Source organism: Acomys minous (assembly GCF_964271855.1).
Source record: "Acomys minous genome assembly, chromosome: 3".
Taxonomy (NCBI): Eukaryota; Metazoa; Chordata; class Mammalia; order Rodentia; family Muridae; genus Acomys; species Acomys minous.
Genome location: NC_140485.1, coordinates 5,584,230 through 5,606,846, shown reverse-complemented (window position 1 = coordinate 5,606,846; position 22,617 = coordinate 5,584,230).

The following is a 22,617-nucleotide window of genomic DNA, read 5'->3' as shown; positions in this document are numbered from 1 at the left end:
AAGTTGTTGCATCCCGTTGTTTTTTGTAAGCATTTTGGATATCTGCACATGCCGGTAACAAAAATGACACCTCACAAACTGGGTGTGGTGGCGCACGCCTTTAATCCCAGCACTTGGGAGGTAGAGGCAGGCAGATCGCTGTGAGTTTGAGGCCAGCTTGGTCTACAAAGTGAGTCCAGGAAAGCCAAGGCTACACAGAGAAACCCTGTCTCGGGGTGTGGGGGTGGGAGATTCTTCACAATGAATAAACATGGTCCCACCTAAGGTCAGACTGAGCCTCTCTTTCCACCTCTGCCTCTCTACAGCTGTTTTATGTTATTATGTTATTTACTTACTTACTTATTTGGATTGTGTGTGTGTGTGTGTGTGTGTGTGTGTGTGTGTGTGTGTGTGTTTGAGTCAGGGTTATTCTGTGTAGCCTTGGTCATCCCGGAACTCGCTCTGTAGACCAGGCCAGTCTAGAACTCAAAGACCCGCCTTGCCTCTGCCTTCCTGGGATTAAAGGTGCGCACCACCCCCACCCCCCTCACAGCACCCCACACCACCCCCTGGCGTGCAGCTGCCTTGAACAGACATAACCCCAGATCTGGTGGTGTAAAGGGAGCATGCCAAAGGTGCAGTAAAGGAACTGCTGAAATGGCCGCTCTGTGGATGGAAAAGAAAAGGTTTGTTCCAAACTGCCATGGCTAGCTCTCAAAGGAAAAGCAGGGAGAAGCAGGCCAGGGAAGCGCCTTAAGGGTTATGAAGAGAACAGGTAGGTATGGGGGAGGGGGGCAAGGGGGCACAGGAGAGGGGCGAGGCAGCTTAGCAGGAACTAGCCTGGGGCTCTATCTGTTGGACACTTGTTTGACTAGACAGAACTAGAGGCCCTCTCCGGAGCCCGGGGACCGTAGGAGCAGATAAGAAAGCAATGGCTTTTCCTGACAAACAGAAACCCATTTTACAAGGTTTCTGAGGAATGTTGAGTGTTTACCGGGTCAGAGTCCAACATGAGCTGAGGCCAGATTGTCATGGGGTCGGAGAGACCTGATAGTAAGTATTTAATACAACCACATTACAGAGAAAGGGTAAGGGAGCTAATTAGCCGTTTGTAACTTACATGTCTGATGCAACTATAGCCAACAGGGGGGAAAAGTGATGCATTCAAACCCAGACACCAGGTCTCTTTAAATAAACGACTGTTCGTGGATGAACCTGATTACTTAGGTGAGATGTGTGGCGTTCTGCTCAGCCTTTCATCCTGGTAACCATATCTCAGCGCAAAGCCAGGATCCCAGCAACAGGAAACAGGAAGCAGAACTGGCCTGTGTTCAACAGCTCATCCCCTCCAGGCCCTTGGATGTGCAGCCTACGTTCCCAGTGGCTGGCTCAGGAAACGGCCTCCCAGACGCTCCCAAGGATGTGGTTTATTAATCTCCTAGGTTCCTCTCCATCCAATCAAGCTGACTGTCAAGGTCAGCTACTGCAGAGGCTGCACGACGGTGCACACCAGCACTCGGGGGATGGAGGCAAGAGAACTGCGAGTCCAAGGCTAATCTGACCTGCAGAGTGAAATCAGGTCTCAAAACAAAATTTAATAAAAGGAATTGTAGTCAGGGCTGGAGAGATGGCTCAGAGGTTAAGAGCACTGGCTGCTCTTCCAAAGGTCCTGAGTTCAATTCCCAGCAACCACATGGTGGCTCACAGCCATCTGTAATGAGATCTGGTGCCCTCTTCTGGTGTGCAGACAAACATGCAGACAGAACACTGTATACATAATAAATAAATCTCTAAAATAAAAAATTATAGTCAGTGGTGGTGGTAGCACACACCTTTAGTCCCAAGGCAAAGGCAGGTGGATCTCTATGCTTTTGAGGCTAGCCTGATCTACACAGCCAGCCAAAGCTACACAGTGAGAGTCTGTTAATTTTATTTTCTTTTGAGACAGAGTTTTATGAGTAGCTCAGGTTAGCCTTAAACACATGGTGCTCTGACTTCAACCTTCTGAGAGCCAAGATATAGTTGGTAGCCAGAAAGCCTGGCTTTTAATCAAGATTTAATTAAAAAAAAAAAAAGCAAAAATAAATAATAAATGTTTTTTTAAAGCCACACATTGTAGATGGAGTCTTCAAAAGTCACAAAATATCATATTCCATTTGTGGTAGTTAAACCTCATAGTCAAGATAAATGGACTTAGAGTTGCCACAGAAGGCAGGTGCACTTGCTGGGAAAGCACAGAGACCACACAACAGGCTGGGTGCCCTGCTCACACTTGTAACCCCAGCTCCAAGGTGCTTGGAGGCAGGAGGATTGCTGGGGCTTATGGGCTCACAGCCAGGGAAAACTCAAGCCCCAGGTTCATGGGGAGACCCTGCCTCAAGGGAAAATGTGGAAAGTGATGGAGGCGCACACCTACCATCCTTTTCTGGTTTCAGCACACACACAGGCACACATACACATACATAAATAGGTCTTTTTTACCTTATATTAAAAGGCTACCTATGCATATTTCCCCATAAGATCATGAGAAAGGCAGAACCCAATGGGCTCATTCAACTAGCCTTAGCTAGTGAAATAAGGCAAAAACAAAATAAAGAGATATGAAAGAGGAAAGACTCACAGAACGCAGCTGGATGTGGTGGCACACGCCTTTAATCCCAGCAACTGGAAGGCAGAGGCAGGTGGACCTGTGAGTCTGAGGCCAGCCCGGACTACACAGTGAGTTCCAGGACAGCCATGGCTAGGTACAGAGACCTGTCACACACACACACACACACACACACACACACACACACACACACACAAAGCCCAACAGACAGAAAGACAGCAGACAGGAAAGAAGGAAGTAGAGAAGGAAGGAAGGAAGGGAGGGAGGGAGGGAGGAAGGGGCAAAAGTACTGCCCTGGGCTGTGGGTGTGGCTCTGTGATGGATTGCCTGTAAAGTAATATATATAAGACCTTGGGTTCTATTCCCAGTGAGTGAGAGAGAAACAGGTTTCTGAGGGCGGTGGGGAGAGAATACCAAAACTAGTAAGACCTAAGTTTGATCTCCAGGATACAGAAAGAGAACTAACTCTACAGGTTGACCTCTGACCTCCACATGTGTGCTGTAGTACACATGGGCGCATGTGCACGCATACATAAATAACATAACAAAATATTTTTAAAAACATTTTAAGGAAATGGAGAGTCACTATATGTTCATGAACTAGGCAACCCCAGACAATAGTCAGTTACTTGTCCATAACTGACAGGTTCAAAACTAACGCCATCAGCATTCCAGCCAGGGTTTTATTGCTATGAGGAAGACTATTTTAAATTTTACATGGAATGACAAAGGAAGAAGAATAAACAATTCCAAGAAAGACAAAGTTGTAGGGTTTCACAAAACCCCGTATTAAAAACGGGGTAGACGGATCAGTGGAGCACAGGAGAGACCGGATGTTTGTGGTAAAGCCAGCTTCTTGTTCAGGATGGTACAGAAGCCACAGTGAAGTGTCATGGGAGCAAATGGACACCCACTGGTCAGACATGCTGCAAAACTCAACACAGACTACAGAGCCAGTGACAGAACACAAAGGTAATCACACCCGTGACAGAGCGTGAAAATCACACTTGGGAGGCTAGCCTGGCCTACATGGTGAGACCCTGGGTAAGAAATAAATTTAAAATGGATTATTGCACATGCCTTTAATCCCAGCACTCGGGAGACAGAAGCAGGTGGATTGTTGTGAGTTCGAGGCCAGCCTGGTCTACAAATCGAGTCTAGGACAGCCAATGCTACCCAGAGAGACCCTGTCTCAAAAAAAAAAATGGGTTATTAACTTCTGTGCAAAACGTAAAGCACACACTTCAGAGCTGGCCCAGAGCATCCTGGAATCCAGCACCTGCTCTGCACGTGAAGGTCGCTATCCACAGGGGTCAATTTGGACTTGGATGAAATTAACAACTTTTTCTCTGTGAAAGCCCTTGCTAACATGGTGCGGGGATGAGCCTCAGGTTGTAAGATAATGTTTCAAACCACCTGCCCATCAAAGAACTAACTCACAAAGCTCCACAGTACGAAAATAAGCAGCTCAGTTAGAAAACAAAAACCCAGGCATTTCTGTGAAGAGGCTGTCCAGACAGAAAGCAGGTCCATCCGCACATGTTCTGTACTGTCGGCCACCAGGGAGATGCAAACTGAAGCCCCTGAGACACCAGCAAACGCAGTTCCCCCCAAGACTGTAAGATGAGCAGCCACCCCGGAGAACAGGTGGCAATCCCTAAAGAGATCCAGTTCCCCAGTTCAACAACAGAAGAGTCATGCCTCATCCTGGAGACCTAGCCAATACCCAGGGCTAGTGAAGTCAGTTGGAGGAAAACCTACAACTGTCACTAGACCACCGCAATTCCTAACTAACTACACTCTAAACATTTGTCCTTATACCCACAGATAAGGACGTGTAGTCCTCAGCCCTCATCAGGGAAACTTCTCTTTGCAACAGACAGGGACCATTACAGAAAACCACGACCAATCCAAAAGCAGAGCCGCGGAGCTCAGTCCCGAAGGCTACATCTTTGAAACACTCCTGTCCCTAAGGCTCAGGGAGCATTGCAGAAGGGAGGCAGGAAGATTGTAAAAGCCAAAGGACCAGGGGATTGGCTGGGAGATTGAGTTTCCTAGAAGGTCAGAAGCTACACCCTTGAGACCTCACCAACATGGCTGCCTAGGCATGACCTAAGCAAGGACATACATCCTATTGGAAAGTTGGATGTTGGAAAGTCAATGGGGCCTCAACCCTCCATGAAGGACTACAGGCGGCCAAGGAATGCTGAGAGTGGAGGGTGGGCTGGGGGGTGGGGGGCGGGGAAAGTGTTCTCCCGAAAAGGGCATGCCAATTGGTTATCTGGTGTCAAATGGTCAGCCTGGAAAACATACATAGAAGAAACAATGCCTGGCCGTGGTGGCACACACCTTTAATCCCAGCACTTGGAAGGCAGAGGCAGGTGGATCGCTGTGAGTTCAAGGCCATCTTGGTCTACATAGTGAGTTCTAAGACAGCCAAGGCTGTTTAGAGACCTTTTCTCAAACAAACAAAAATATATATGTATATTGAAAAAAATAATAATTTAGGGGCTGGAGAGATGGCTCAGAGGTTAAGAGCACTGTCTGTTCTTCCAAAGGTCCTGAGTTCAATTCCCAGCAACCACATGGTGGCTCACAACCATCTATACTGAGATCTGGTGTCTTCTTCTGGCAAAAAGGCACACATGTGGGGGCAGAATATCATATAAATAATAAATAAATAAATTTTTGAAAAAGAAAAAAGTATTAGCACTGCAGGAAGGAATACATAGGACCACATGATGGCTCACAACCATCTATAATGAGATCTGGTGCCTTCTTCTGCTGTACACACAAGCAGAACACTGTGTATATATGATAAATACATTTTTTTAAAAAGAGTATTTTTTTTTAAATAGAACTTCATGGGACAGGAGAGCTGGCTGAGTGGTTAAACGCACACGTACTGTTCTTGCAGAAGACCTGAGTTTGTTTTCCAACATCCACTTGGGGCAGCTCACCGTTGCATGTAGCTCCAGCTTCAGGGAGAGCTGATGTCCATTTGTGTGCATGCATAACTAAAAATAAAATAAGTCTTTTTAAGCTAATGAGCCTAATGAGTAGGCTGGAGAGATGGCTCAGAAGTTAAGAGCCCTGACTGCTCTTCCAGAGGTGCTGAGTTCAATTCCCAGCAACCACATGGTGGCTCACAACCATCTATGATGTGATCTGATGCCCTCTTCTGGCCTGCAGGTGTACAAGCAGGCAGAGCACTGTATACAAAATGAATGAATAAATCTTTAAAAAAAAAAAAAAGAATTACTAATGAGGAAATAAAAAAATTTTTAAAAAGAGTGACTAATGAAAATAATTGTTTTTAAAGTAGAACTTCAACAAAAACTATTCTTAAACCGACCAGAAAGAAAATATAAGCAAGATCCAGCATCAAGGTAGGTGGACTGGCCTCCTGAGAATTCTGTCCCTGTCAGTCTCACTGAGCTGACAGCTGCCCTGACAGCCAGCCACTGGCAAAACATACTATATGTTGGTGCTTCCATACGTGATCAGCGTTTCCAAGTAGATTGGGTAAAGAGATCATCTTCATCAATTCAGGTAGAGAGAGAAGAGATAAACTCACTGACCATGCATAAGTCAGGACATTTTGTCTCACCTTGGACACAAGAGAGGGCCACATGCCGGGAGAAGTAGAGGAGAAAAAGGAGAAAAATCTCAGGACTTGGAAGAAAGCTAGAGTCATCTACCCCAGCCTTTACTCAAGCCCATAGGTCAGAGAACAGCCCTGTCCTACTTCTAGACCCCGAGGGAAGTCCTTTAGCTTCTTGGCACCTCAGTTTCTTGGTTTGTAACATGTCAGCCTATCTGTAGTGGGTACCGTCAGCGCCTCCCCAGCAGGCTGCAGGCCCCGCCCAGCCTGTGCACTACTTTGCCTGTATGCTGACAGGAAGGAGAGACTCAGCACGCTTCAGAGCAGAACCAGCTAGGGAACAGCTGTAGAACAGACTCCTGGACTCCCAAGGGCAGGCGGGGCTAGGAAGGTGGTCTCCATGGTGTCCCGAGGTTGCCAGTGAGCCTGAGCTCCTGTTGCTCGTAGAGATGATGCATTTGGCCACACATCCTCATCAGCTGCACCTCGGTTCTGTTCTAATTCCCCATAAACCCCTGCCTATCTCTTCCACATAAGAGGTGGGAGCATAAAGCACTTGGACCACAGGGGTCACAGGGTCAGCTTCTGAGATAAGACTTCCTGATGTTCTCACAGTGCAGGTTGAAATCTTGGCTCTATTCTGTTTGCAAGCGGAAGGAGCCACAGGTCTATTTGTACGGATATTCAGAGGTTTTCCCATCTATGATGCCTGTGTAGAGACTTTAAAGTAAGAGGGAACTACATAATAAAACATGGAGATTCGGCATGTAACTCAGAGGTGGAGCCCTGCCTCCTACCTAGTGTAAGGGCTCCCAACAGACACATAACTTCTAGCCTTTGACTTTCAAAGATGCCAGCCCAGTACACCAAGCAGCTAACTGACATCGCTGAGCAGCTCTGAGCATCGCTTGCACCGTCAGAGGAGTGATATGCTTCCCTAGCCTGGCCAGAATGATCTAAAACTGAACTCAGCAACATTTGTAGCAAATCCTGGGGCATCATGTGGAATCAGGTAAGATGGGGTTTGGTTAAAGCGTGCAAAAGCCCCAGGGGAGCCCAGTGACTGGGGCAGGGGGAAATAGGAAGGAGAAAATAAATAACAGCACCACACTGTAGAATAAAATATGTATCCATGAGGTCGTACTGAGATACATTAATATTTGGTTACATAAATTGCGAGCAGAGAAGTGACAGCTCTTCCTTGGGACAGAAATTCAGTCAGCCACTGTCGGGGGAACGGAGAAGGGAGGAAAAAGGAACCTTAAGCAAATCACAGTGACTGGGGACAGGAAGGTTTGAGAAATGATTGGCAAAGCCTCAGGTGATCTCTTCCAGGAGATCGCCGACGTGGTGGCCAGGGCGAAGGGCAGGTATGCGATACACTGCACATCCGCAATGCATGACCAGGATGCATGCACCTAGTGAAGGAGACCCAAGCAGAGGATGCTGAGAGCCAGTCACATCTCTCCATGGGTATCTAGGTCTTAAAGGTACCAACGGCAAAGGAAAGGCTGCAGCTGGCCAGAGACCAGAGACAAAAATAAAACTATGTTGCAAAGGTAGATTCTTGATGGACTCTAGGGAAAGAAAAGGATGGCAGTGAGAAAACTGGTCCAAAGTTTGACTAAAGGTACCATAGCAGGGTCGGTTCCCGGGTCTGACCATAATCCTGTGGGGGGAGGGGTTTGTTCGTTTTTCATTTTTGTTTTGTTGTTGTTGTTGTTGTTGTTGTTGTTGTCTTTTGTTATTTATTTGTTTGTTTGTTTGTTTGTTTGAGACAGAGTTTCTCTGTGTAGCCTTGGCTGTCTTAGACTCACTTTGTAAACCAGGCTGGCCTCGAACTCACGTCAATCCACCTACCTCTGCCTCTGGAGTGCTGGGATTAAAGGTGTGCACTACCACGTCCAGCTAATCCTGTGGTTTTGTGTGGTGAGGAGGCTAAAGGAGGAATAAGGTGAAATGCTATACTGGTTCTTGGAGCTTTTCTTTTTTATTTTATCTTTGGTTTTCAGAGACAAGATTTCTCTGTGTAATAGCCCTGGCTGTCCTGAAACTCAATTTGCAAACCAAACTAGCTTTGATCTTAGAGATCCACCTGCCTCTGCTTCCAAGTGCTAGGATTAAAGGTATAAACCACCACCCAGCTATTTACTTTCTTTAAAAAATTTTTTTTACCCTCAAGACAGGGTTTATCTGTGTAGCCTTGGCTGTCCCGAGGAATGATTCTCCTGGCGTAATCAGCAGGATTTCTTCTGTTGGAACCTGGAGTAACCAGAACCCGGAACCTCAGTAGGAGCCGGAGCCCCAAAGCCTTCCCTCAAGCCGTTCTCTCTAGGAGCATCTCAAAGTGGAGCGATGAACAGCCAAAAGTATCCCAAGTCTCCAAAAGGCCTCACCTCTTATTTCTGGCTCACTTATGTATCTCCCAGAATCTTTTCACGGATCTTTTCAGCTGGCAACAATCAAGCTCCTGCACGCACGAGGTGGTTTGCCTTCTAGTGGATTAACACCACCTGTTCTCTCACAAGACCGTTCCCCATCCCACACTGGGGATCATAACAAAAACAAGTTTCTCTCTCCTTCAGTCTCTGCCTCCCGAGTGCTGAGATTAAAGGCGGGTGCCACCACCACCAAGCTCTTTTACCGTCTTTAAAATATTTATTTATTTATTTATGTGTGAGTGTGTGTGTGTGTGTGTGTGTGTGTGTGCAATCTGTGTTCAAATGCCTGTGGAGGCCAGATGAGGAGCTCCGATCCCCTGGAGCTAAAGTTACAGGCTGTGCAAACCACCACTTCAGGGCTGGGAATAGACCCAGGTTTCTATAAGAGCAACAAGCATTCTTCCCGCCCCCCCCCCTCCTCCTTACCAAGACAGGGTTCCTCTGTGTAGCCCTGGCTGTCCTGGACTCACTTTGTAGACCAGCCTGGCCTCGAACTCACAGCCTGCCTCTGCCTCCAGAGTGCTGGGATTAAAGGTGTGCTCCAAAGAGAGTCCAGGACAGTCAAGGCAAACACAGAGAAATTCTGTCTCAAAAAAAAAAAAAAAAAAAAAGACGTAGTGTCTTGTGCCTGTTAGGCGAGGTTTCTACAACTGAGCAACACCTCTGGCGCTCCGGTTAGTTACTTCTTTTATTACTAGCTTTCCAAAGTACAAATTTAATAGAAACGAAAAGAGGGAGAAAAGCCAAGCAGCAGCGTCCCAGTTTCCCAGCAGTGTCTTGCCGTTTGTGCTGACCGGTGCTTGACACCAGGGCAACAGAGCTCAAAATATTTTGAATGTGGGAGAGAAGAGGTTGGGGCCGAAGCCGTTTCTCTTTAAGAGCTCTCCCTGAGCTTTGGAAGAGTCGCAGCTGAATAGCTGAGCCCTGTAGATGCTGAGGACTGGCCTGTGGCCTGTCACTCACTCATCAACAGCAACACGGGCTCAGGCCCACATCCCAGCTTCGGCCAATGGCAGGCTCTGACTCCTCGGAAGACAATGAGAACATCTGTAAGCGCACGTCCATGGCTGCTGCCTCTTTGCAGCTTGTTCAGATTTGGATCCAGGGCCTGTGCTGCAGCCAGCAGTGTCTCTGGGGCTCTTGGGCGTATTCTGAGAACCCCTATTCTAGGCCATATGGCAAGAGCTGGGCTTCTTAAGCTTTTTCCACTCACAATCCCTTTAGCTTGGGGGAAAAAAAATTTTTTTTGGCCTGGAAATTTGGAGGGGTGGCGTATTTATTTATTTATTTATTTTGATTTTTCAAGACAGGGTTTCCCTGTGTAGCCTTAGCTATCCTAGACTCACTTTGTAGACAAGGCTGGCCTCAAACTCATAGCAATCTACCCCTCTCGGCCCCATGCCTACCTGGCCTGGAAAAAATTTTATATGACCCTGGGCATATAAGTATATAAAATAGCCAGGACAGTGGTGCACACTTGTAATCCCCGCACTTGGGAAGGCAGCAGCAGGCGGACCATGTCTTTAAAAAGTAGATAAGTCAGGTGGTAGTGGCGCACGCCTTTAATCCCAGCACTCAGGAGGCAGAGGCAGGTGGATCACTGTGAGTTCAAGACCAGCCTGGTCTACAGAGTGAATTCCAGGACAGCCAAGGCTACACAGAGAATCCCTGTCTCGAAAAACAAAACAAAACAAAAAACAATGACTCAGTGGTTAAGAGCACTGTCTGCTCTTCCAGGGGTCCTGAATTCAATGTCCAGCAATCATATCCATCTGTAGTGGGATCTGATGCCCTCTTCTGGCATGCACGTGTACATGCAGATGGAGCACTCATACATAAAATAAATAAATACAAAGACCATCAAGGCTGGCAGATCTGGACCCAGGGGGGCCTGCACAAACTGCTGTACAAACCAAGGACAATGCATGCATTAAGCTGGATCCCCTATTCAGATCTAGGCAATGGACAGTGCATTCTCCAGTTATGGGGAAAGTGGGGACTGCCTCTGAACTCTGGTGCCCCCTATTTGACCACTTCCACCTGGGGGGGGCGGGGGGGAGGCCTGGTGGCATTCAGAGGAAGGGCTATCCAGATGAGACCTAGGCTGTGATCATATGGTGAGGGAGGGTCCCCTTCTGTCAGAGGTCTAGGGGAGAACAGGGTGAAAAAGGGAGGAAGGGGGGAGTGGGAAGATACAAGTAAGGGGATAACACTCGGGATGTAATCTGAATAAATTATTTAAAAAATAAAAATAAAAAATGAAAAATAAAAAACAGGTGTAAGTGGACGTAGGGAGATGGCTCAGTGGTTACATGGGAATACTGCTTTTTCAGAGGACCCAAGTTTAGTTCCTAACGCACACATCAAGTGGCTCGCATACACCAGTGACTCCAGCTCCAGAGGATGTGACGCCCTCTTTTGGCCTGCACTTACACTGCACTCATGTATGCAGATCTACATACAGACACACACATATATGTAATTTTTTTTAAAAAAATCTTTAAAATAGGTATACAAAAATCAAACATTATTAAATCATAAACAAATTTACTCTAGGCCAGGCATGGTGGTGCACACCTTTTTTTTTTTTTTAAGATTTATTTATTTATTATGTATACAGTATTCGGCTTGAAGGTCAGAAGAGGGCACCAGATCTCATTATAGATGGTTGTGAGCCACCATGTGGTTGCTGGGAATTGAACTCAGGACCTTTGAAAAAGCAGTCAGTGTTCCTAACCTCTGAGCCATCTCTCCAGCCCGATGGTACACACCTTTAATGTCAGCTCTGAGGGCTGGTAGATCTGGGAGGTCAAGGCCAGCATGACTTATATAGAAATATCCAAAAGGCGTAGAGATGGGGGGGGGGGGCTGGAGAGCTGCCTGCACAGTTAAGATGCTTTTCGTGACCTGCCAAGCTCATGAGGACATACAGCTTGGTACAGAGACACGGTACAGATCTTTACTCGGGAGCACACATAAAATAAAATTAATATTTTTTGGTTGTTTTGTTTTTTGTTTTTGAGGCAGGATTTCTCTGTGTTAACAGCTCTGTAGACGAGGGTGACCTCAAACTCGTAAAGATCTGCCTGCTTCTGTCTGCCTCCCTGAGTACTGAGATTAAAGACATGAGCCACCATCCCCGGCTAGAAAATTAATATTTCTAATTATTTTATTTTATAATTTTATTAAAAATAAAAACAATCCAAGCCAGGCATAGTGCACTCAACTTTAATCCCAGCACTTGGGAGGCAGAGACAGGCAGATATTTATGAGTTTGAGTGTGAGACTAGCCTAATTCCAGCCAAGGCTACATGGTAAGACCCTGCACTAAAAATCAAAACAAAACAGAGACAAAAACTCTCTCAAGGAGCCCAGCTCTTAAGAACTGAGCCATCCCTCCCAGACCTTCTCTCTCTCTCTCTCTCTCTCTCTCTCTCTCTCTCTCTCTCTCTCTCTCTCTCTCTCTCTCTCTCTTAGATAGGGTCTCTCTCAAGCATAGACTTGGTTGTTCTGAAATTCACTATGTAGACCAAACTGGCCTCAAAATCACAGAGATCCACCTGCCTTTGCCTTGAGTGCTGGGATTAAAGGCATGCGCCACCAGCCCAGCCTCTGTCCCTCCTTTTCTTTTTTTATTATTTATTTTATTTTATTGTTTTTTATTATTATTATTTTTATTTAATGTGTATGTGTGTTTTGCCTGCTATATATCTGTGTCCCACATGTTTGTCTGGTGCCTGTAGAGGCTAGAGGAAGGGTTTGGATCCCATGGAACTGGAGTTAACGTTGTGAGCTGCCATGTTGGTGTGGGAATCGGATTCAGGTCTTCTGTAAGAGCAACAAATGTTCTTTTATTTAGGGAGGGGGGAATTCTAGGCGGGGTTTCTCTGTGTAGCCCTGGCTGTCCTGGATTCCCTTTGTAGATCAGGCTGGCCTCGAACTCACAGAGATCTGCCTGCTTCTGCCTCCCAAATTCGAGGATTAAAGGTGTGCACCACCATGCCTGGCTGCAACAAATATTCTTTTTTTTTCCTAGAGACGGTTTCTCTGTGTAGCCTGAGCTGTCCTGGACTCACTTTATAGATAAGGCTGGCCTGGAACTCACAGCAATCCGCCTGCCTCTGCCTCCCAAGTGCTGGGATTAAAGACGTGCACCACCAAGCCCGACCTGCAACAAATATTCTTAACCACTAAGTTAGCTTTCCAGCTTTCCGTCCTCTCGACTCTTTTGTTGCCACATGGAATAAAGAATACAACACCTGGAAAAGTATTAGTGTCTGTCTGTTTGTAGGGTGGGTGTGTATGTGTGTCTAGGTCTCGGTCTGTGTGTGTGTGTGTGTGTGTGTGTGTGTGTGTGTGTGTGTGTGTATGTGTCTCCCTCTCTCTCTCCCTCTCTCTCTCTCTCTCTGTGTATGTGTGTGTGTGTGTGTCTCTCTCTCCCTCTCTCTCTCCCTCTCTCTCTCTCTCTCCCTCTCTTTCTCTCTCTCTCTCTCTCCCTCTCTCTCTCTCTGTCTCTCTCTCTCTCTCTGTGTGTAGTATATTTGAGCTGAAAAGTGTAGACTCATGTGTCTGCATGTATAAGGGGCTAGAGAGATATTTGTCATTATTACCACATAGCCCTGATATTGTGGCAGCTTTATGTCTTTCTGTATTTTCTACCTTGAATTATAATTTTGGGAAAACTAGAACAACTTTTCTATTTTGTTTTGTTGTTTTCAAGACAGGGTTTCTCTGTGTAGCCTTGGCTGTCCTGGACTCGCTCTGTAGACCAGGCTGGCCTCGAACTCACAATGATTTGCCTGCCTCTGCCTCCCAAGTGCTGGGATTAAAGGCCTGCGCCACGATGCTGGGCAAAACTAGAACAACTCAAGAACTAAAATGGGGGCGGGGGGGTTGGCTAGCGAGATGGCTTAATGGTTAAGAGCACTTGCTGTTCTTCCAGAAGACCCAGGCTCAGTTCCTAGCACTCACATGGCAGCTCACAACTGCCAGTTCTGGGAGACCCAATGCCCCCTTCTGGCATTAGTGGACTCTGCATACATATTGTACACAGACTTACATGCAGGCAAAATACCCACACACATAAGATAATAAAATAAAAACATTGAAAGAAAGAAATTAAGCTGGGCTCAGTGGCACACATCTCAAAGCCCACTTACTTGGGAGTTGAGACAATTGGCCAGGCGGTGGTGACTCATGCCTTTAATTCCAGCACTCAAGAGGCAGAGGCAGGCAGATCTCTGTGAGTTCTAGGCCAGCCTGGTCTACAAAGTGAGTCTGTGGAGAGCCACAGATAGCAGCGCCCCCTGCTGCTTCCCTGGCGCAATGTGCCCCCTTTTGCGCATGCGCAGTGAGTAATCCTTATGCGCATGCGCAGTGAGCAAGCCCCCCCCTTATGCGCATGCCTGAAGGCATGGCGTGAGGTGGCGTGATTCAAACAAGTCATAGCGTCAGGTGGTGTGATCTGACAAGGCATGGTGTGAGGTGGTGTGATCCGAATGCACCAACCAGGAGTGACGACGTGGCAGTTTCTGATAGGGACAGGCACACTATAAAGGTTCTGTGGGAGCTTTTCCCGGGGTCACTCCAGGATCCTGAAAAAAACTGCTGCAAGAAGAGTTCCCGGGGCATGAGTCCAGGACAGCCAAGGCTACACAGAGAAACCCTGTCTCAAATATGAGAGAGAGAGAGAGAGAGAGAGAGAGACAGACAGACAGACAGACAGACAGACAGACAGACCGACATAGAGTACTACATAGCAATACCTGGACAGCAGGTATTGGAAAAGGCACACATGTCAAGCAGGAAGGGTGTGAAGCAAGGTGGTCATAGGTCGCCTGGTACCTTTAATGCTGAGCCCTGGCAAATTACTATCACTGTTTTATGTAGAACAGCTGGAAGGAAAGAGAAGGACACGGGCCTTGGGGCTTAGCCTCAGACACAGTGAGCCCAAGGGCGACACGCAGAATTAAGCTAAGCTTTCTCCCTTCTAGTGCCCCCTCTTATCACAGTGCCAGAGGGCGCATATCATTACTGATAATACCTCAGATCTATGGTCACCCCGGAAACTGATGCTAACATGGTCCTGTACAACTTGGAGGTAGCCTTGCAATAGCCAAAGCGTGTGAAGCAGCCTAACGTTGGGTGTGTCCAGGAGGCCAGCAAGTGCGCTTTTGACCTCAAAGGCCCCAACTCCACTCTGAAAGATCTCTCGAACCCCTTATTTTTCGAACTCATGCCCTGAAATATGCCTTTAGTCACCTTTAGTCACCACCATACTTTCTGAGTGTGCTGCTAGGGCCTGAGCCCAGGCCCCGTGCATGCTGAGCGAGCACTCTACCACAGCATTATCCTCCACCCTCAAACTTAACTATCACCATACCGTACTCACACAAGATGCTGGATTTCAATGCATTATGGTATTTTCATACACACACACACACACACACACACACACACACACACACACACACACTGTGTAGCCTTGGCTGTCCTAGACTCCCTTTGTAGACCAGGCTGGCCTTGAACTCACAGTGATCCACCTGCCTCTGCTTCCCAAGGGCTGGGACTAAAGGCATTGCCATGATGCCTGGCTCATTATCTTTTCCTGAGAGAGAACATGCAGCATTTCTCTTTCTGGGTCTGGTTTGTTTTGCTTAACTCAATGACCTCCAGGTCTCAGCTTTTTCACATGGTTCTGGGAACTGAACTCAGGTGCTCATGGTTCCAGGCACTTCACCAACTGAAGCGTCTTCCCCCATCTTAACCTTTAAAGTAATGTCCCATTACTTCTGAGTCACACACACACACACACACACACATACCACCCCACACCCCCCCGATACACACCACCCCCCCCCACCCCCCACACACACCATGCCCCCCCACACCACCCCACACCACCCCACACCACACACACACACACCACCCCTCCACACACACCCCCACACACCCCCACACACACACCACCCCACACCACACACGTACACACACACACACACAAAGGTTACATGGTCAGCTTGCCCCCAAAATATGTTGTTATCTGTCCTTCTGACTGAGTATGCTCAACAATGGGCCCAACTTTACACGACTATACACAGGCTTCTAGAATAAAGCCTCCACCTCCTCTATTGGAGGGCACTATACCGGACCAATTCTCAAGCACTCGTTGGCTGCACGTCTTGGCTTTGTGCTCACCAGATGCAGTCCAGGGCATTCAGTGACAGCAGTGGCTGTACAATGCCAGCACCTCCCTCATCAAGCGTTGCTCGAGTGGCGGCCAGAGCTGCAGCTTCTTCTTTTTAACTTGTGCACTAGTGCTTTGCCTACATGTATGTCTGAGCTCCAGTATGCTTGTGCCTGCTGTCACAAGAGGCCAGAAACAGACAGAGCTCAGGGAACCCAGGGCCTCTGAACAGAAAGTGCTCTTAGCCACAGAGCCATCTCTTCAGTCCCTCCCTGCTGCAGGTTCTTATGGACAACCTCACTTCAAGTTCGCAACCCTTTACATGAGACAGAAAGATATCTAGACTCTCACCTGAGACAAGCCAGTGTCCCAAGAGCCTCTCAGCAAGTGGGCAGAGCCTTCACACCCTGACAATGTTTCTTTTACTTAGAATACGCAAAGGGAACAAATTCCCCGTGGGTCACTGATGTCAGGGAGAGAGGCAGTGACAGTACCATAAGAAAACTATGTAAAACGAGCACTGACTACATTACAGAAGCCTGTTCTTCAGGAGCCACCATGCAGGCACAAGAAACACCTTGAGGGAAATAAGTGTTAAGCCGCAGTGTGAAGGCAGCAAGCAGAAACCCCGCACCATCTGTGAACACCACTGCCTTCTGCTTCCTTCTACGAATGCCCTTTACACCAGGTACGGTGCCTCACGCCTGTAGTCCCTGCACTAGGGAGGCAAAGGCAGGTGGATCTCTGTGAGTTCCAGGCAAACCTGGTCTACAAGGTGAGTCTAGGATAGCCAAGGGTACACAAAGAACCCGTCTCAAAAGACCAGCAAAAAACAAAAGGAAAGAAAGGAAGGGAGGAAAGAAAGAAAAAGAGAGAAAGGAAGACATGCCCTTTATGACTGCGTAGTTCCTCAAGAAGTATCTAACAACACACTTAGAGGGGCTGAGTGCTTTCCTAGCATGTGTGAGGGCTTGGGTTTCATGCCCAGCATAGGGTGGAGGTAATTAAAATTTCGTGAGCAGACACTGTTGTCTCCTGCTCTTACCATTCCTACTCTTGTGCGCTCAGCAAACGAACCTCTCCCCTTGGACAGCCAGCAGCAGGAAAGCTGACCCTTCAAGGCAGAGAGCAGCTTCCTGGCTGAGGAAGCAATGAAATTAGAGAGCAGTGCTGTGAGTAAATTACAGAAGTGAAGCTGCAGGCTCTGGAGAGCCTTTCATTAACTCACCCTGTTGGAAAGAGGCCCAGCTAAGGGGGAGAAAGCCAAGGAAAAAGTTGTATCCTGGGATAGAGGGGAGGTGACTGGAAGTCCCTCTAAAGCCTGGGAGTCCATGACTGTCTGTCCAGATCCTGCCCCTCACTGCTGAGACCCCAAGGGAAAGTCCCAGATGCACCTGGAATCTCGGGCACCTGACCTGGTCTCTACACCTCATCTTCCTCGGCTGCAAAATGGAGCTGACAAATCCCAACTCATAGGATATGATGACACTGGGTCAACCAAGTGGTCTCAGCCTTAGCTTTGGCTCACAAGAGCACACATATTTCTCAGACTACCAACCCATGGGTGCCCATCCGTAAACCCAGCACCCAGGGGAGGAGGTGGAAGTAAGTCTGCTTAGGCTACCAAGAGAAACTCTGGCTCAAAGCCACCAAATTATAAACAACAAACTACCAACACCCAGGCTGTCTCCTCTACTGCAGAAATCTAGATCTGTAAGCGTGGGGAAGGATTGGAGTGAGGCTGTGATGCATGAAGGCGTCTTAGGAACCTGAGACTGGGCTAAAATGGAGCCCAGAAAAGAGAGGCTTGAGGACTTCCAGTTACACTTGCTGAGTAGAAAGCCACTGAGCACCAGGTGCCTGGAACCAGCAGTTTCATTATGACAAGACCATCTGGGTGGAGGCCAGGCAGGGCGCAGTGGAGTGGCTTGTCTGTGTTACTCAATGCTGGCGGCTTTGGTTATGAAAACATGAACATCACAGGATTCTAAGTGCCTGGATCTGGGGCTGGGAAGATAGTTCAATGGTTGGGCATATGCTCAACAAGCATGAGGTCCTGGGTGTTGGCTTTTCTTTTTCTTTTTTGGTTTTTCGAGACAGGGTTTCTCTGTGTTGCCTTGGCTGTCTGGACTCACTTTGTAAACCAGGCTGGCCTCGAACTCACACAGATCCACCTTCCTCTGCCTCCCGAGTGCTGGGATTAAAGGTGTGCGCCACCACGCCCAGTGAGGTCCTGAATTTCTTTTTAAAAAACATTTTATTTAATTTATGTGCATTGGTGTGAGGGTGTCAGATCTTGGAGCTATAGACAGTTGTGAGCTGCCCATGTGGGCGCTGGGAATTGAACCTGGGTCCTCTGGAAGAGCAGGCAGGTGCTCTCCAGCCCGGAGGTCCTGAATTTCTAATCCCTAGTGAATGTTTGGAGAATACATGCTTGTGCACGCACGCATGCACACAGGTGCATATATGACCCAAAATTAAAATGTTAAAATAAGTTAAATATTTAACTTATTTCAAACATTTAGCTAAGTATATAAACTGAGTTTCTGCCTTCTCTCAAACCTTTAAGGGTTCTTAGTTTGCTGGGTGCTTTTTATTTTAAAATTTAAAAAAAAAATGTAAACAATTCATTATGGATACAAAGTTCTGCCTGCATGTGTGCCTGCCTGCTGGAAGAGGGCATCACATCTCATAGATGGTTGTGAGCCATCATGTGGTTGCTGGGAACTGAACTCAGGACCTCTGGAAGAGCAGTCGGCACTCTGAACCTCTGAGCCATCTCTCCAGCCCTTGATTTTAGTTTTTGAGAAAAGGTCTCTCTGTGGTCCTGATGGCTGTTTTTCACATCTTGCCCACGTGCTGTAATTCATCTGGTAAATGGAACAAAGCACCTTTTTATAAAGCTTAAGTTTATGTTAAATATGAAATTGAAACTTCCGTTCCTCAGTTGCACTAAGCTACATTTCAAGTCAGTATAGAATTGCCAGACTCACCAAATAAAACATAATTCCCAGTAAAAACTTAAATCTCAGATCAAAGGAACAATGTCAAATACTCCATGGGGTGTGCTACACTAAAGAAACACTCTGGGCTTTACCTGAAGGTCAGAACCGACAGGGTGTCCCGTGTTTTACCCAGCACTCCCTCTCACAGCCGGGGCTCTGTTACAAGGACTTCATCATTCACTCAGGATGACTTGGAGCTGGGACTTAGCAGGAGACAGGCCTTAACCACGTGTGGTTGGCTCCTCACGGACTGAAGCACAGCTGGGTTCTAAGAGGAAGTAACCCCCAAACAAGGTTTCCTCTGCTCTGTACTCGGGAGTTGCTCCCCAGCAACCCTTCCTGGCTTGCATTCATGTGTGTCCCAAGAGCAGACCCGGATTCTAGAGACGGGCCAACAGTGGGGTCCAGTCTCTAGATTGGGTTAAATCGAACCCTAGGCTATGTTGAAATCAGACTTCAGCCAAGTTGTTAGTGATGGAGAAGTTGCTGTCATCTTACTTGCATTTTAGCTCATCCCAACAAGGGCCCTTGCAAGCAGCAAGTGCCCTCAGCTCTAATCCACAACTGAGACAGTGGCAGGTGCTTTCATCTCTCCTGCTAGAACACATTTCAGACTATGTGAAAGGTGCCACAGAGCCTTGCAGACAGCAAGCACTTTGTTCAGATAAAAGCCTTCTGGGCTTCACTGCAAGTTAAAAATCCTGCCCAGCATTCAGGGAACAGGCCAAAATCCGCCTCATCTGGGCTGGAGAGATGTCTCGGTGGTTAAGAGCACTGTCTGCTCTTCCACAGGTCCTGAGTTCAATTCATCTCAACTACAGGGTGGCTCACAACCATCTATACTGCGATCTGATGCCCTCTTCTGGTATGCAGGGGTACATGCAGACAGAGCACTCATATACATTAAATAAAGAAAAAAAAATTAAATTGGCTTCGCCTGACTTGGCACACAGCCTGCGTGCACACCGATGGTTCCTCTCGTCTCTATGGGATACTTTTCTCACCAGGCTTTCCAATAGCTCTCCCACCTCCCAGTTCCAAGGAGCCCAGAAGCCCTGTGGGGGCTGCAGCTGGACTTGCAAAAGCTGGCTTTAGCTTGAAGTTCCACTCTACAGTAAAGCACTAAACTGTTCTGCAGGAGCCTCCCTGAGCTAATAAGAAAGGGAAAGGCAGGCAGCAAGTAGGACTAGAAGAACTATGTCAAGAATTACAGGAGCTTTGGGCCTGGGTCACTGACACCGAGCCTGACCAAGCAGCAGGTTGCATTTGCAGCTTTGGACTTCATCCGGTTTGGGATTATACATCAGAAGTACAAATTGCTCCCTCCTATGGTTTTGCAACATGAAGGAACCAGGACAAACAGCAAACACAAAGTCCCACTCATATGATAGGGGTAAAGAACCTGGGTCAAGTTGCTATCAACAGGCCTAAGACATGGCCATCCATCCACATTATCGTCAATCAATGTCACATGGAAGCCCCAACTCTCCAACAGCCTTGATACAATAAACCCCCTGAAAAGATGCTTTGTTCTATTTACCAGACGAATTACTGCAGGTGGGCAAGATGTGAAAAACAGCCAAGAGACCCTTTCTCAAAAACTAAAATAAAAAAAGTACCCAACACACTAACTTTAAATGTTTGAATGCAGAAATCAGTTTGTCAGGAGTGGTTTTTGTTTTGTTTTTGAGGGAGGGGGTGTTGTTGAGATGGCTCAGCAGTGAAGAGCACTGACTGCTCTTCCAGAGGTCCTGGGTTCAATTCCTAGCAGCTACATGGTGGCTCACAACCATCTTAATAGATTTGAATCCCTCTTATGATGTGTATAAAGACAGCACTCATATACATTAATTTTTAAGTGCTTTTTGGGCAAGCCTGGTGATTTCCAGTTGGAAGTGGACAAAACCCAGTTGAAAGGACATATATTTCCCAGGCCTCTGGAGACAGTCTGGGGATTACTCCAAGAGGAGAGGGGCTGGGGAAGAGCTCATGGTAGGATCACTGGCCTTATTTGTACAACCCCCTGGGTGTTGCTTTCCCTACCTTCCTCCAAAGCACCCTCTATTTCATACTGAGAGAAGTTAGAAAAATTCAGAAATTACCCCCCCAGTGTTGGTGTCATGGACCATTTACCCCCAGGATGTGTATATGGATAGAAAAGAAATCAGAAGATGTTTGATTGTTACCTGTACTGACAATTCTGGCATTTTTGGTTTCTTTAAACCAATAGCCTGGCTTAGTGGCACACACATTTAATCCCAGCACTCAAGAGGCAGAGACAGGTCGACCTCTTTTGAGTTCAAGGCCAGCCTGGTCTACAAAAGCAAGTCCAAGACAGGCAAGGATACACAGAGAAACCCTGTCTTGGGAGGGGGGTAAAGAGCACCAGAGTTCATGTCAGAGTTAGTCCCTGCTCTCCACAAAACTGTGGAGAATGTCCTGTTACTGCAATAGTTTGAGCAGACTCCCCTGGGCCCTGATCCACCCATCATGATATTCTTGTAGGTTTCTAGGACCCTCTGGGTCTATTTCCCCATCTCACATATTTCTCTTACCTAGAGTCTCAGTAGGATGTCCTCACATCTATCCCTATGTCCTGGTAAGTGCTCCCCACCTCTCCTTGGTGGAGAGGTCTGATGGCACTCAAATAATAAGCAGGCTACCAAGATGAGACTTGATAGCCTATGACCATATAGTGGGGGAGGAGGTCCTCCTTGGTCTTAGATCTAGGGGAGGGGAATAGGGTGAAAGCATGAGGAACAGGAGGATATAAGTGATGGAATAACAATCTAGTGATAGGTTAAAGGAGGGGAGCAGGTACAGGGTGGGAAAAAAAAACCTACAAAGTAGCAAAAGCCAGCCAGTTAGCTACTTACTTCAGTGAAACAGGTAAATTCATTTTTGTATTACTCCAATCCAATATCTAATACAAACATGTATTACTCATGTGGTTGTCCAAGGCCAAGGTTAACCAAATCTGCAATAAAACACTGGGCAACTCAACCAGACAAGGACTATGCGTGTGCATCGAGACATACTACAAAGAAGTGAGAATGTCCCCTAGATCTCTCATTTCCAGCTCTGCTTAACCTAGACAGATCGCAAGGCTTTGAAGCCCTATTACCCCACAGCTGCTTGATGAAATCCAGACCACAAGGGCCTCAGCCTGGAACTTCAGGGCCCACTAGTCTGGGTATAGAATAGCATCCTGTATTGCTGGAGAGGTCACATGACATTTCCCCTTCTGTTACTGTTGAGCTGAAGAACCTTGCAGGCCAAGCCCACCTAGCTCTGAACCAGTGGCTGAACACTTTGCCTGCTGCCTACAGGCAGAAAGTTAAATACAACATGCTTGATTTTTCCTCTGCTGAAAACACCTTCCAATGTATACTCCCCCTCACAAAAGACCCAGGTGGGCCTGTTATCTCTGATCAACCTCCAACAGGAATGACAGGCAAAGTAACCCAGAGCTCATGCTCACTGGGCCAAACAAGGCAAGACCATTTTTAATTGCTGTGTTGTGAAGACCAGTTGATGCAGAACCCGGACAGTTTGCAAGCTGCCTGGTGTGGGTGCATTCTTAACACCTCAGCTCAACCTAGTTCTAACCTAGACTTTAGGGGTTTGTAATTAGTCTTCTTTTGCTTGCAGTGAGGGAGAATGTACAAATACAACTTAACTTGCCTGCTTCCACATCACTTTGGGGTCTCAGCATTGTCTAGAATCCCAGCACTTAGGAGGCAGAGTGGACTACCTTCCTCAGAAGCCGGCCTGTGAGGGTGGCCTAAGCCCAG